This window comes from Chelonoidis abingdonii, chromosome 2 (genome assembly GCF_003597395.2).
Source record: "Chelonoidis abingdonii isolate Lonesome George chromosome 2, CheloAbing_2.0, whole genome shotgun sequence".
NCBI lineage: Eukaryota > Metazoa > Chordata > Testudines > Testudinidae > Chelonoidis > Chelonoidis abingdonii.
Genome location: NC_133770.1, coordinates 5,454,097 through 5,465,847, shown reverse-complemented (window position 1 = coordinate 5,465,847; position 11,751 = coordinate 5,454,097). Strand labels below are relative to the sequence as shown.

General features: G+C 45.2%; 3 long non-coding RNA genes across 7 annotated transcripts; all 3 read left to right on the top strand.

Annotated features, from left to right (window-relative positions):
* The first annotated feature begins 243 nt into the window (after positions 1-243).
* On the top strand, positions 244-1,595 carry LOC116836153 (uncharacterized). The gene is made up of 3 exons (XR_004376382.2): positions 244-640; positions 800-871; positions 1,259-1,595. It is a non-coding gene; the product is annotated as an uncharacterized LOC116836153 (long non-coding RNA).
* A 215-nt stretch (positions 1,596-1,810) lies between these two features.
* Positions 1,811-2,936, top strand: LOC116836154 (uncharacterized). Its single transcript, XR_004376383.2, has 3 exons — positions 1,811-2,006; positions 2,228-2,396; positions 2,493-2,936. It is a non-coding gene; the product is annotated as an uncharacterized LOC116836154 (long non-coding RNA).
* A 356-nt stretch (positions 2,937-3,292) lies between these two features.
* LOC116836152 (uncharacterized) lies at positions 3,293-7,730 on the top strand. 5 transcript variants are annotated; one of them, XR_012655155.1, is made up of 8 exons: positions 3,293-3,399; positions 3,493-3,540; positions 4,662-4,730; positions 4,943-5,472; positions 5,935-6,043; positions 6,565-6,673; positions 7,071-7,141; positions 7,359-7,728. It is a non-coding gene; the product is annotated as an uncharacterized LOC116836152 (long non-coding RNA). The 5 variants fall into 5 exon arrangements; XR_012655153.1 differs by having other exon boundaries at positions 3,294-3,399; positions 4,943-5,008; positions 5,383-6,043; positions 7,359-7,727; XR_004376378.2 differs by having other exon boundaries at positions 4,943-6,043; positions 7,359-7,730.
* The last annotated feature ends 4,021 nt before the right edge of the window (positions 7,731-11,751 follow it).

Here is an 11,751-nt window from a genome sequence, read left to right as displayed (position 1 = left end):
AAGCAGGACTAACCCCCAAAAAAATCATCCCAGCCAAAATCATCAAGCCTGACCCCATCTCCAGGAGACGTGCCTGGTGGGGCAGGAGAGTCCACAGCACCCCGCTCCTGGTCCCCTAAAGAACCGCAGCATCCAAAACCCCGCCGCAGCCCTGGGACTGGAGGAGCTCTCACTCCCTGGTACAGCTGTGACACAGGGACAGAACTTCTCCAGTCCAGGTGCTGTGTGGGAGAGCGGGGTGGATGGGAAATGAGCCAAGGAGTTGTGGGGCAGGGAAAATGGTGGGGAGCCTAGGTGGAACATGGCTGAGATCCTGGGGAAGAGGACGAAAGGGATAGGGCCATAGGTGGTGCAGCCGGTGGACAGGGTGGGTAGGGGCCCAGCAATTGCTCTGGCCCAGGGCCCCGATAAACCTTAATCATCCTCTGTGCTCCATCTTCTATGATCAACAGAGGGGAGATTATTCCATTCAGCAAAAGGAAGAAAGATTGTCATTGTGCATACCATGAAAGAAGCCCTGCAACTCTTTGAAAGGTATCATGACAGTCCAGAGGGTTGACATCTAGGAATATTCAAAACAAGGAATGCGCTGACATCCAAATACTATTGGCCAGGGATGACAAAAGACATTGCCAATTGGGTATGTAAAGTAATGAAACGAAATCAATTGAAATAGAAGTTCAAAATGAATGAAAGAAATATAAAAGTATATTTGGTGTGCAAATGTGAACGCTGTTCCCTTGCGACACTATTTCCATAATGAAATGTTCATGTCATCATATTGTTCCATTAAAAACAGGTTGCACAATGTCTGACTTGCCAGAAAGAGGGAAAGCAATCAAATCTGGATACCACCTTGAAAAGTATAAAGGTGAATTTTTGAATCAGTCACGTTACTGTTTATCATTATCCATGGTTATTTCTGCAGTACAATGAGGGTTTGATTTTGAAACAAGTCCAATGCATACAAGTGGCACAGCATAGTGCAGCAATTACCTCTAATGCGCCTTCGCACTGGCTGGGGATATTTCTTCTGCTTTACTCTGGTATTGTTTTCAATAACCCATTCCTGTACTTCTTTTTGTTTGTTTTTTCTTTCTTTCTTTTTCTTCTGCATTTAAAAGTGGGCTTTCATTCGGATTCTATGGCTGTTGTAACCATATCACATTGTATACTCTGCTTATGACATATGGGTTCGTTGAGAACATTTAGTAATAAACGTGTGAGGTATGACTGTAACTGGTACCCTTGTATGTAGGTCACTCGGATCTGGGAATTGGTGGGAATGGATTTAATAGGACCATTACCAATAACAAAGGATGGATACCAGTATATACTGACAGTCATAGATTATCTTTCAAGATGAGTGGAAGCCTTTCCACTTAGAAGTAAGTCATCATTTGAGGTGGCAGTGAACATGTACAGAATGATTCTTTGACGTGGATGCCCACAGTGGATACTGACAGATCTTGGTCCAGAATTCAATAATAAGGTAATGACTTTTTTTTTCTGGTTATTTGTACTATGTAGTCAAACTCACTGTTAGGTCACCCACTGATCTCAAACAATCACCATCCTTTTTTCTTTATAAACTGCTGTTGGTCACCGTCACTGTTGCTATAAAATTATTTTTCTTCATATCTAACAAAGAAAAGCACAACTACTTGTTTCCAAAACAAATATGAAAAGATGCGTCTGACGAAGTGGGTATTCACCCACAAAAGCTCACGCTCCAAAACGTCTGTTAGTCTATAAGGTGCCACAGGATTCTCTGCTGCTTTTACATGAAAAGATATGCTATTCTTGTTGCTAATTACACATAAAAGTAATGGCAAATAAGCAAAGGAATATTCCTCAACACAAGTCTATATGTAAGTTTATGTTGTGACTTATTTTTAGTTTAACTTGTATATTTGTAGAAGATTGGGAATAGAACATAGCTTCACCAGTCCGTACCACCCACAAACCAATGGCTTGGCTGAAAACGCTAATAAATCCATAAAAAGGTAAGTGAATGGGTGGGAACAGTACCGTACTAATGGCAAGTAGAATGTGCTATGCTAGAAGATGCAACTCACAAAAAAATCTTCAAAAAAGCAATCTGTTACATGGAAAGTCTTTTTCATTACATATTACAACTTTCTGATTGTGTATAATCTGTTTCAAACAAGACCGTACATGTGACTTTCTTTTCTTAAACAATCAGATCAATGTGCCTTTGTTACAGAGCACTGCGGAAGATGGTTGCTGACAATGGGAGTAATTGGGATTAATTACTTGAACCCATTTTGTTTTCTTTGCAAACTAAAGTACACGCAACAACAAAAATTCCACCTTTCCAACTAATGTTTTGTGATGACCCAGTGTTTCCAGAAGAAGTCTCAGAGAATTACACGGTAAGTGTATGTTATTCCCAGCACCTTTCATGTACACATGGCATTCAGTGTGTCTTCATTTTACAAATACAACCACTTCTCCATTTGTTTACAAAGATCCCAGATCTGAATATGTTCGTGGAAGATTTCTGCAAAGAGTACAGCATAAATATGAAATCGAGACATGACGCTGACATTGCGCTGGCCCTAAGTAACATTGCTAAAGCACAAGAAAAACAACAAAGACGTTATGCTAAAAGAATTCTAAATATGGGGAAATAACATTTGATGTTGGGGACTCTGGTCTGTTACTGAACGCTAGAAAGAGAACAAGAAAAGGAGGAGGAATGGAATCTAACTATCGGGGACCATACAAAATTATGAGTGTCGAAAGTAAGAGAGTGAAATTACAAACCATCTCAGGGACACAGTTAGGAACCATGTACAGTATTGCACACTTACAACCAGTAAAAGAGCCACCAACATTAGCTGATGAAAGCACATCAGAGGGAAAAACTGGAACTGAAATTGGAGTTGGTGACACTGAACCAGAAACACCCACGGAAGAGCTTAAAAAGTGGATGGCACTGTATCTCACGACAGCAAAGTTGAAAACACAGAGGTCACAGCAATGGAAAAGAGGAGTATATAGGTCAAGATGTTTCAAACAATGATACAAGTGATTCTGATGACAATTTTGATGACATGCTTACAGAGGAAGTGGAAGATGAGCAATGGCTTCAGAAAGGTAATTGGTTACTGCACCTTTCTTAAACAGATTAACATACTTTATAACTTGAAGTATATTAAAGGTTTTCAGGTACAAAGTGGCGGCATTGACAGTAGTAAAACAGAGAAAAAGGAAACTATTACCATGCATGTAATACGTGTTAATATTTTTTTCCTAGTCAAATTGGTAATGACCGGCAAATAGACAGAGAGACTGGAAGCCAAAGTGAGAAACATAAAATTGTATGGCTTTTCATTTCATTGCCTGAAACCAAGAAGCTGGATAAGTGATGAGGTACATTTAAATACCACTAAACATGTATTTGTTAATGTGATGGATTACTCAGATACCATTGTAATTGTGCTTTTCTTCCATCATGTGTTGTAGGTTATTGATGCATATTTGAGCTGTGTAGTTGAGAAAGCAGATGGAAAGGTAGGCTAATTACTGCGATGATACACGACACAATACATTGATTCACTAAGTAAACAATCATGGGAATATGTCGCATAACATTGTGATGGGGCAAGGCCAGATGACTACAGTAAAGTACTGAGAAACAGGTATGTTAGCCCCAGGCTAAACAAATCCTTAGGACCATGGTAACCAAATGGCAGTTGCTCCAGGTTAATCAAGGCACCTGGGGCCAATTAAGACCTTTCTAGAAGGCAGTGGAGATAGCTACTTTAATTAGAACACCTGCAGCCAATCAGGGCAGGCTAATCAGGGCACCTGGGTTTAAAAAGGAGCTCACCCCAGTCAGGCAGGGAGGAGCCAGAGGAGAAGGAGTGCGAGTGAGGAGCTGGGAGCAAGAAGGCAAGGAGCTGAGAGTGAGAGAGTGTACTGCTGGAGGATTTAGGAGACAAGCATTATCAGACATCAGGAGGAAGATCCTGTGGTGAGGATAAAGAAGGTGTTTGGAGGAGGCCATGGGGAAGTAGCCCAGGGAGTTGTAGCTGTCATGCAGCTGTTACAGGAGGCACTATAGACAGCTGCAATCCACAGGGCCCTGGGCTGGAACCCGGAGTAGAGGGCAGGCCTGGGTTCCCCCACAAACCTCCCAACTCCTGATCAGACACAGGAGAAGCAGACCCAGACTGTGGGGAAGATCACTGAGGTGAGCAAATCTGCCAAGAAGCACAGGACCCACCAAGGTAGAGGAGGAACTTTGTCACAATATATAAGTCCAAATACCCTTGAAATATCAACAGACACCTGAAATTGCAACATTTCTGTGTATTTACTGCTGCCAAACATTTACTAAAATGTATTTGGAGGTGCATATTGGACATACAATAGACGGACACATTAGTTTTGCTGTACAGTTCAGTGGGTCCATTAATTGAACACAAGTATGCGAACAGCTTAGTCACTTTTTAAAGGAAGTAAGACAGAGCACACTGATTACAAATCATTTCGTTTTTATAGGACTCTTACATATACGTATCTGATTTGTAACACTAAGGATCTGTTGCATGTCTGTCTATATTAAATTCATTATGTTCTTGACGTGCCACAATTATTAACGCATTAATAACTTCATTGACTGTCAACAGATACAAGCCATCTCATCAGTAGTTTCCACTGCCATTCTCTCAGGCAGAGCTACACAAATGAAAGTGAAGGTAAATGTTAACACACTTTCAACATAAAATAAGAAAAGAACAATTTCAGTCAGTGAGTTAAACACAGTGTGAAACAGCAAATACAATGATATGTTTGATGTGGGGGAGTAGTCTAATAGCAATACATGTAATGAATTTGGGAAATACAGTATAATGTTTGCTTCACTGGAAACTATAATTGCATTTCTAATTTTTTTTTTAAATAAATACAGAGTGAATTACTTCAGAATGATATATTATTGCTTCCTTACCACACACCAGGTCATTGGCTTCTTGCGGTAAGATGTTTTGTATTGTACTTCTGGATTATGAGCAAAAAATGTGGTAATAAATAAGAGATTTGTAACACAACTGTGGTAGCGGCAATATAATTTCCGGTGCTGCTTGTTTTCTGTGAGTTCAATGCATGCAAAGGAAAGTAGAATGTAATTGTTAAAAATAAATTGATACTGTCAATTTACATTGTTCATGTAACATGGAAGAATACATTCTGTAAAGAATTGATTGATTTAACAATATGCTTATATCTTGTGTGTTACTGAGACATTACAAATGATAATGTTAATTGCATACTGATTGTTGATAAATCAGCATACATTTTTTGAAATAATCACATTACCAATACATTTTGTGAATATATTTAAACTTGCAGATAGCCATGACGGAAAAAAAAGGAATTGTTAATAATTGATCCCTTGTGTGATGAGATCAGATATGAAAGAATATGCCTGAGGAATTGGAGGTGATTTATTAGATACTTACTTTTACAGTGGACGTTAAATGTTCCATTGAAATTTTTTTAAAGGGAATGTAACAATAATGAGACTGTCTTCCTGTTAGCTACAAATAAACACTGAAACAGCATGTACTTGTGCTGAATATGCTTAATAATGGACTTTGAGTGAACTTGTGTGATTTGACTCTGGGGAACAACTTCACAGAATGTGGACACGAAACAGTAGCATGTTGCATGATTGAGAATGTGTTATCAACATGGGGCACAGCAACTCGGGTGACACACTGTGTAAGTGTGAGACAATAATATGAAAACAAGTGTGTATACATGTGAGCAATAAATCATTTCAATTACTAATTAAAAAGCGAGAGAATGGATTTTTATGTATTTCCAAAAACCAGAGTGGGGAAAAAAAGGAAAGCAAAGCTCATTTATGCAGTCTGCTAATGTACTCTCTAAAAATTTAAGAAACTTCCTCAAACGCTTAACTAATAAATCCTCATCTGATTGGAGCAGTAAAATTGTTCAGCATCCCAGACAAAGTGATGGCCACAACTGCGGACCACTCATCTTAAAGGTATTGAATACCAAATTGGCATTATTATTGGTTATGTATGTTTAATTATCCATTTTGAAAGTAAATGCCAGAGATTTCCAGTGGGCACTGCACTGGTGTCCTTGCCAAGGTGTATGGGGTGGGCTTGTGGCCCCAAGAAGGGATGGGGTCTCCAGTGGAAGGTGTGGTGCTGGGGGACCAGATTCTACCATCCAGCCCTTCCTGACAGCTGCTGCTGCAGTGGCCAGGAGCGCCAGGCCCCTGTAAATCACTGTAACCCAGAACCCCTTTCGGTCCCCCACATTAGGCAGCCCTGCCAGGAGCATTCAACAGCATTGCCGGACCCTATGGCAGGGCCGCAGATGCTGGGGTGATGGGATAAAGTGGGCAGCGCTGTTAAAGCATAAAGCACTGCCACAGCGGAAGTGTAACGTCAGCCATGTACGGGCTGGAACCAGTGGCCAGTTCTTACCGGTACACTGGACCAGCCCACTTTCACCTCTGGTAATTATGAGGTTTATTCTAAATATCAGTGTTGTTAGTTTGCAGAAATGTATTTGCAGCACAAAGACATCAGTATGCTAGAAATAACACAGAAGGCTAATACTGCATTTAGAAGACATATAGCAATTCTTCTAATGAAGGAGTCAGGTAATTACTTTCTACCATGTATTGTGGACTCATTAGGCACATGTGAAGATAACATGAAGAGTGGAATTTTGTCACATAGTAGACAGTTATCTTAATACCCCTAAAGCGGGATATCTCACAGTTTGGTTCTGTGAGGATGACTATGGATCAATAATATCTTTACGTAGTCACACGCAAATTTGAATGATTGCTATTGATCGACCAATTAAATGAAATTTGCATTTTCAGATACAGGTGCAGTAAAGTAAAAATTTGAGAAAATGATTCCAAAAAAAGGAAAAGATATGTTCAAATCATTGACTGGATTACAATATTGACAATTATTAAATCAAGATTTGCATTTTCAGTGTTGGTCGTAACATATTCATCATTTCATAATGCTATATTTATTTTTAAGAAAGCGTGGAGGACTACTGCATATGCTGCAACCTTATCAACTGTGAAAAAGAAATTGAGGATGGCACGATGGTAAGAAACACAGAATTGCATGATAAATATACGCCATAAACTGCGTAAGGATCATGATTCTTGTAAAAATTCCAGAACAGTAAACATTTTCTTCATGCTGATAGTTAGTTATATATTAGGTAATGCTCACATGTGGAAGGAATAGCATGAGTGAATGCAAAGTATGTATAACATTATAACTTCTGTGATTTCATTTCTTAATTGTTACTTATCAAAGGTCCAGTGTGATTCTTGCAAGAGGTGGGCACATGTACCCTGCATTACAGAAAGAACCAATCAAGAAAACCTGACATATGAGAAGAAAGAGTTACAACTGCAAGACATGTGCATAGTTCACTTCATTACCAAACAAAAAGGCAATAAAAAACCCATTGTTTAAATGCCTCTTGTTCAAAACATAATGCAACCCAAAGAAATATATTTTTATGTATATATCAGATTATAATGTTTTTTATTTGAAAAAAAATTATTCTCTGTATTTCTGTCCATATATATATAATGTAAACTATAAAATTGTAAAAGTAATTTAAAAAAATGAAAGTGGTCTCATCATAGGCGTGCTCCATACCCCCAAACCTTACCTCCCTTTTCACGTAGTCACACAAACAAGTGTAAGAGTGCGCCTCAATCATCCAATAGATCAGTTTGGCACATTAGCCAGGAGGAAGCAGATTGTGAGTGTTTTCAACCGCAAACCCCATCCTTCCCGATTTGCAACCATCCCCGGACCAGTGACAGGTGCATAGGCAGCCAAGTCATTGGAAATAAGCAAGGAGGAAGCCAGTGGAAAAAATGAAAGGGGCACTCTGGTTATCACCTTGGGGTCAGGAGTATGCCCTGTACCCCCAAACCTTACCTCCCTTTTCACGTAGTCACACGCAAAAAAGTGTAAGAGCGCGCCTCAATCATCCAATAGGTCAATTTGGCACATTAGCCAGGAGGAAGCAGATTCTGAGTGTTTTCGACCACAGACCCCATCCCTCCGATTTGCAACCCCATGGACCAGGCGGCAGCAATTCCTGAGCAGGAGCACAGATGATTACGTTGCGCGGCAGAAACTGCACCTAGTTGCAAAACGGGAGAGTTGTTCAACTTGTCATCACACCAGCCTGCGGCTCCCCAGCCCCTCTGGCCATTCCCCAGCACTGCCTCACTCTAGGTACCCTGAGCTTCCCCAGCAGCCAGGTCCTTCTCCCTCCTCAGCTCGAGGGAAGACTCCTCAGCTTCTAGCCCACCCTTTTATAAGGGCCAGCTGGGCCCTAACTGAGCTGGCCACAGCCCTGGCTGCTTCCCCAGTCAGACTTAGTTCAGCTGTTTTCCCCAGCCCCAGCCCCTCTGTAGAGCTGTTTTAACCCCTTTGGGGCAGGAGCGAGTGACCACCCTGCTCCAGGGAGCGCTCTGTGTCCTCGGGCTGCCCTGCTAGCTGGAGCGCTCCCCATTCTCTGGCTGCCTTGCTGGCTGGAGCTCCTTCTCCCCTTCCTGAGCTGTTGCTGCTGGCTGCAGTGCTCCTTCCCTGGACTGCTGCTGCTGAGCGAGGGGTGGTGGGGCCTTGCTGGCCGGCCCCCACTCCCCCACCTCTGGAGGGAGAAGCCAGGACCCCACCACCACTGCTACCATCTGGGAGGGGTCCTTCCTGCCTGGCCACCAGGGTTGCTGGAGAAGGAGCTGCTGCTGCTGGAGCTGAGTTTGTCCTGGCGAGCTGCTGGAGCCTGGAGGAGGAAGAGGACTGAGACGACCACCAGTTGCTGGGGGAGCGCACCGGACTCTGGAGACCGCTGTGGAGGGGGCCGTCAAAGACTGAGTAACTCTCTAACTGTGCTCTAGTGGTAGGGGTTTAGGCTGTGTTTGTGGGGACACAGGGGATGTAGTGTGGAGCCTGCCACCTGGTATATCTGTGTCCTCCCCCAACTCCCACCACTACCCCCTCACCACCCCCACAGGCCACTTACCATCTCCCTCAGTTCCTGCCTCTGGGACTCAGCTGCTCACCTGGCCTGCCACGCCCTATTGCCACGGTTCGGGCCTGCAGCAGCAGCCAGCGAAACACTTTGCACAAGTGCTCATGGGTGCACACACCATCCCCCCTCCCCCAGACTGACCCTTTCCCCTCTGCAACACGCCCCCTAGCTTTGCCCCTTGTTGCCTGCCCCATTTGCCCCTCGTAGCCTTTTGCACCCCCCCAGCTTCAGTTTGTTTGCCTGCCCCGCCTGCCTCCCTTTGCAGCTTGGTTTGTCCCGTCCTAGCCCTGAAGCTAGCCCCTTGATCCTTCTGCCCCACTCCCAGCCTGGTTGCTCCCCTCCCTCTGCGACCCCCAGGGCCGGCGCTTCCATTTAGGCTAGGGCACCAGGATGTAGGAGGGTGGCATTTTGTGGCTCCCGGCGGCAATTCGGCGGCGGGTCCTTCACTCGCTCCGGGACCCGCCGCTGAAGTGCCCCAAAGACCGGAGTGCAGAACGACACCTCCCCCGCCACAGAATTGCCGCCGCCACCCGGGAGTGCAGAAGGACCCCCACCTAGGGCACCAAAAACCCTGGCGCCGCTCCTGGCATCCCCCTCACCTTGATTAGCCCCTCCCCTCATGCGCCCATGCCCCCTTCGGTGCGCTTGTGCCTCTCTCCTGTTTGAGTTTGCCCCATTGCACTGCACCCCCCATTGCTGTTGTACCCTCCCCTCCCCTAGTGCAGCTAGAGGAGCCGGGTTTGATCCTGTGTCGGTGACTGACCCACCCCTTCAAGTCCTTGATAGTCCCCTTATCTGCCCCCCACATCTTGGCACCCTCCTCCCCTGCCTGCAGCCTAGCAGGGAGGAGTGGTTGACCTGCTTCCCCTCTGCCTTTCTCTGATGTTTTCCTCCCTCCCTACTCACCATGGCGGGAGATGCGGCAGGTGGGATCCCTGGGGCAAACGCCTCCCCGCCTGCTCCCCAACAACCCGTCTAGTCTCCACCTCAACCGCCGCTGCCAGACCACCTGCCACCGCTCCCACTGAGGCGCTGGCAGCGGCGGGCGATGGGGTGCCCTCTGCTGCTGCCACGTCCCTCGCCCCCTCTGATTCTGGGGGAGCACCCCCAGCCGGCAGAAAGGGCCCCACTAAAAGGACTAGGCCCCTCCATGGCATGAGCTGCCACCACCGCCGTGGCGCTGCCACCAGCTGCAGTGCCCCGCCCCACTGTTCCCTCCAGCAGCTCTGCGGGTGCCCCTCCCCCGGCCCCGCTATGCCCAGTGTGCGTCGCCCCCCCATCCCCCGTACATCTCCCCCACCGACCACCACTGTTAGGGGCTTATTCCTTCATCCTCTGGTCCTTTTCGCTTGAACAGAGAGCAGCAATACCCGAAGTCCAAAGGCACAAACAATTCAATGCTTATTGGGGTGAACTTCCAGCAAGCATAATTCCAGTTTCCTTCCTTAGTGTCCCCCTTCCCAGCTCTGACACCAGAGCTTTGCCTGTGTCCCTGTTCCTGTTCCCACCCCTGTTCCCATTCCCACTTTAGCAAAACATGATCCCAATTCCCCCATCCCCAGTCCCCATCCCTGCCCTCCTTTCCGATTGACTGCAGACTATATAGTAAAACCTGAGTTTTGCTTAGCTATTCCTTAACCAATCCTAATATACTGTAACATGGTTATTTAACCAATTATATTCCACCACCTTCATTGGTTTACACTCAACAAAATTAATTATACAGCAGACAGAAACAATTACAGAACCAGACTATGCAAATAAACATACAAAACAATACAGAAGTGAGGATTTCACAACTACATCTATACAGACATAAGGGTTTTCCAGCTGCGTCTATTGATCGGTGAGTTCTTGCCAGACAGGATGCTGTTAAATTAAGTTTCCTTTTACATCTTCTAGGCTCTTCCCTTTCTCTGGAGGTGATAGGACTATCAGGGCAGCATTGTATTCCTAATAGCCCAATAGCACCTTATTTCACTGTGGCTAGTTTGGAATGTGAGGAAGTGACCAGACACTTCCTAGCTTATGGCTGTCTAACTACATCTTAGCTGAAGGCCTTAGCCTGTCACAATAAGAGAAGGCCATTCCACAGACAATGATCTTTGATTCTTTCTTTTATACCTCTATAACTAGCTAAGTGATAAGAATACACCTAAATTCTTTCTTTTATACCTCTATAACTAGCTAAGTGATAAGAATACACCTAAATTCTTAAAGTATAGGTCTTTGCAGATAGGATATAGATATTCAGGCCTAACAACCACCTTTGCTACCAGCTATAGCGGCCGGGGCCCCTTCCCCACCTTGACCAGGAAGCACGGCGTCCGTTGCCTCCTGGTGCCCGCCTCGCCCCACGTGGAGACCTACGTGCGGGCGTTGGCGAGGGTGGTGGGGCCCACGGCCATCGTGGCGGCCTCCAAGATGTATAGCAAGGTTGTCTTTTTCCTTGCCTCCGAGGCCGCTGCCCAGGAGGCGGTGGAGGGCGTGTTCGTCCCCCTGGAGCCTCTGGAGGACCTGGGTGTCTGTGTGGTCCTGACTTCCGTCCCTCCCTTCCTTCCCAATGCCGCCCTGCTACCCGCCCTCTCTACCCTGGGAAAGCCCATCTCCGTTGTGAGCCCTCTCCCCTTGGGCTGCAAAGGCCCCACCCTC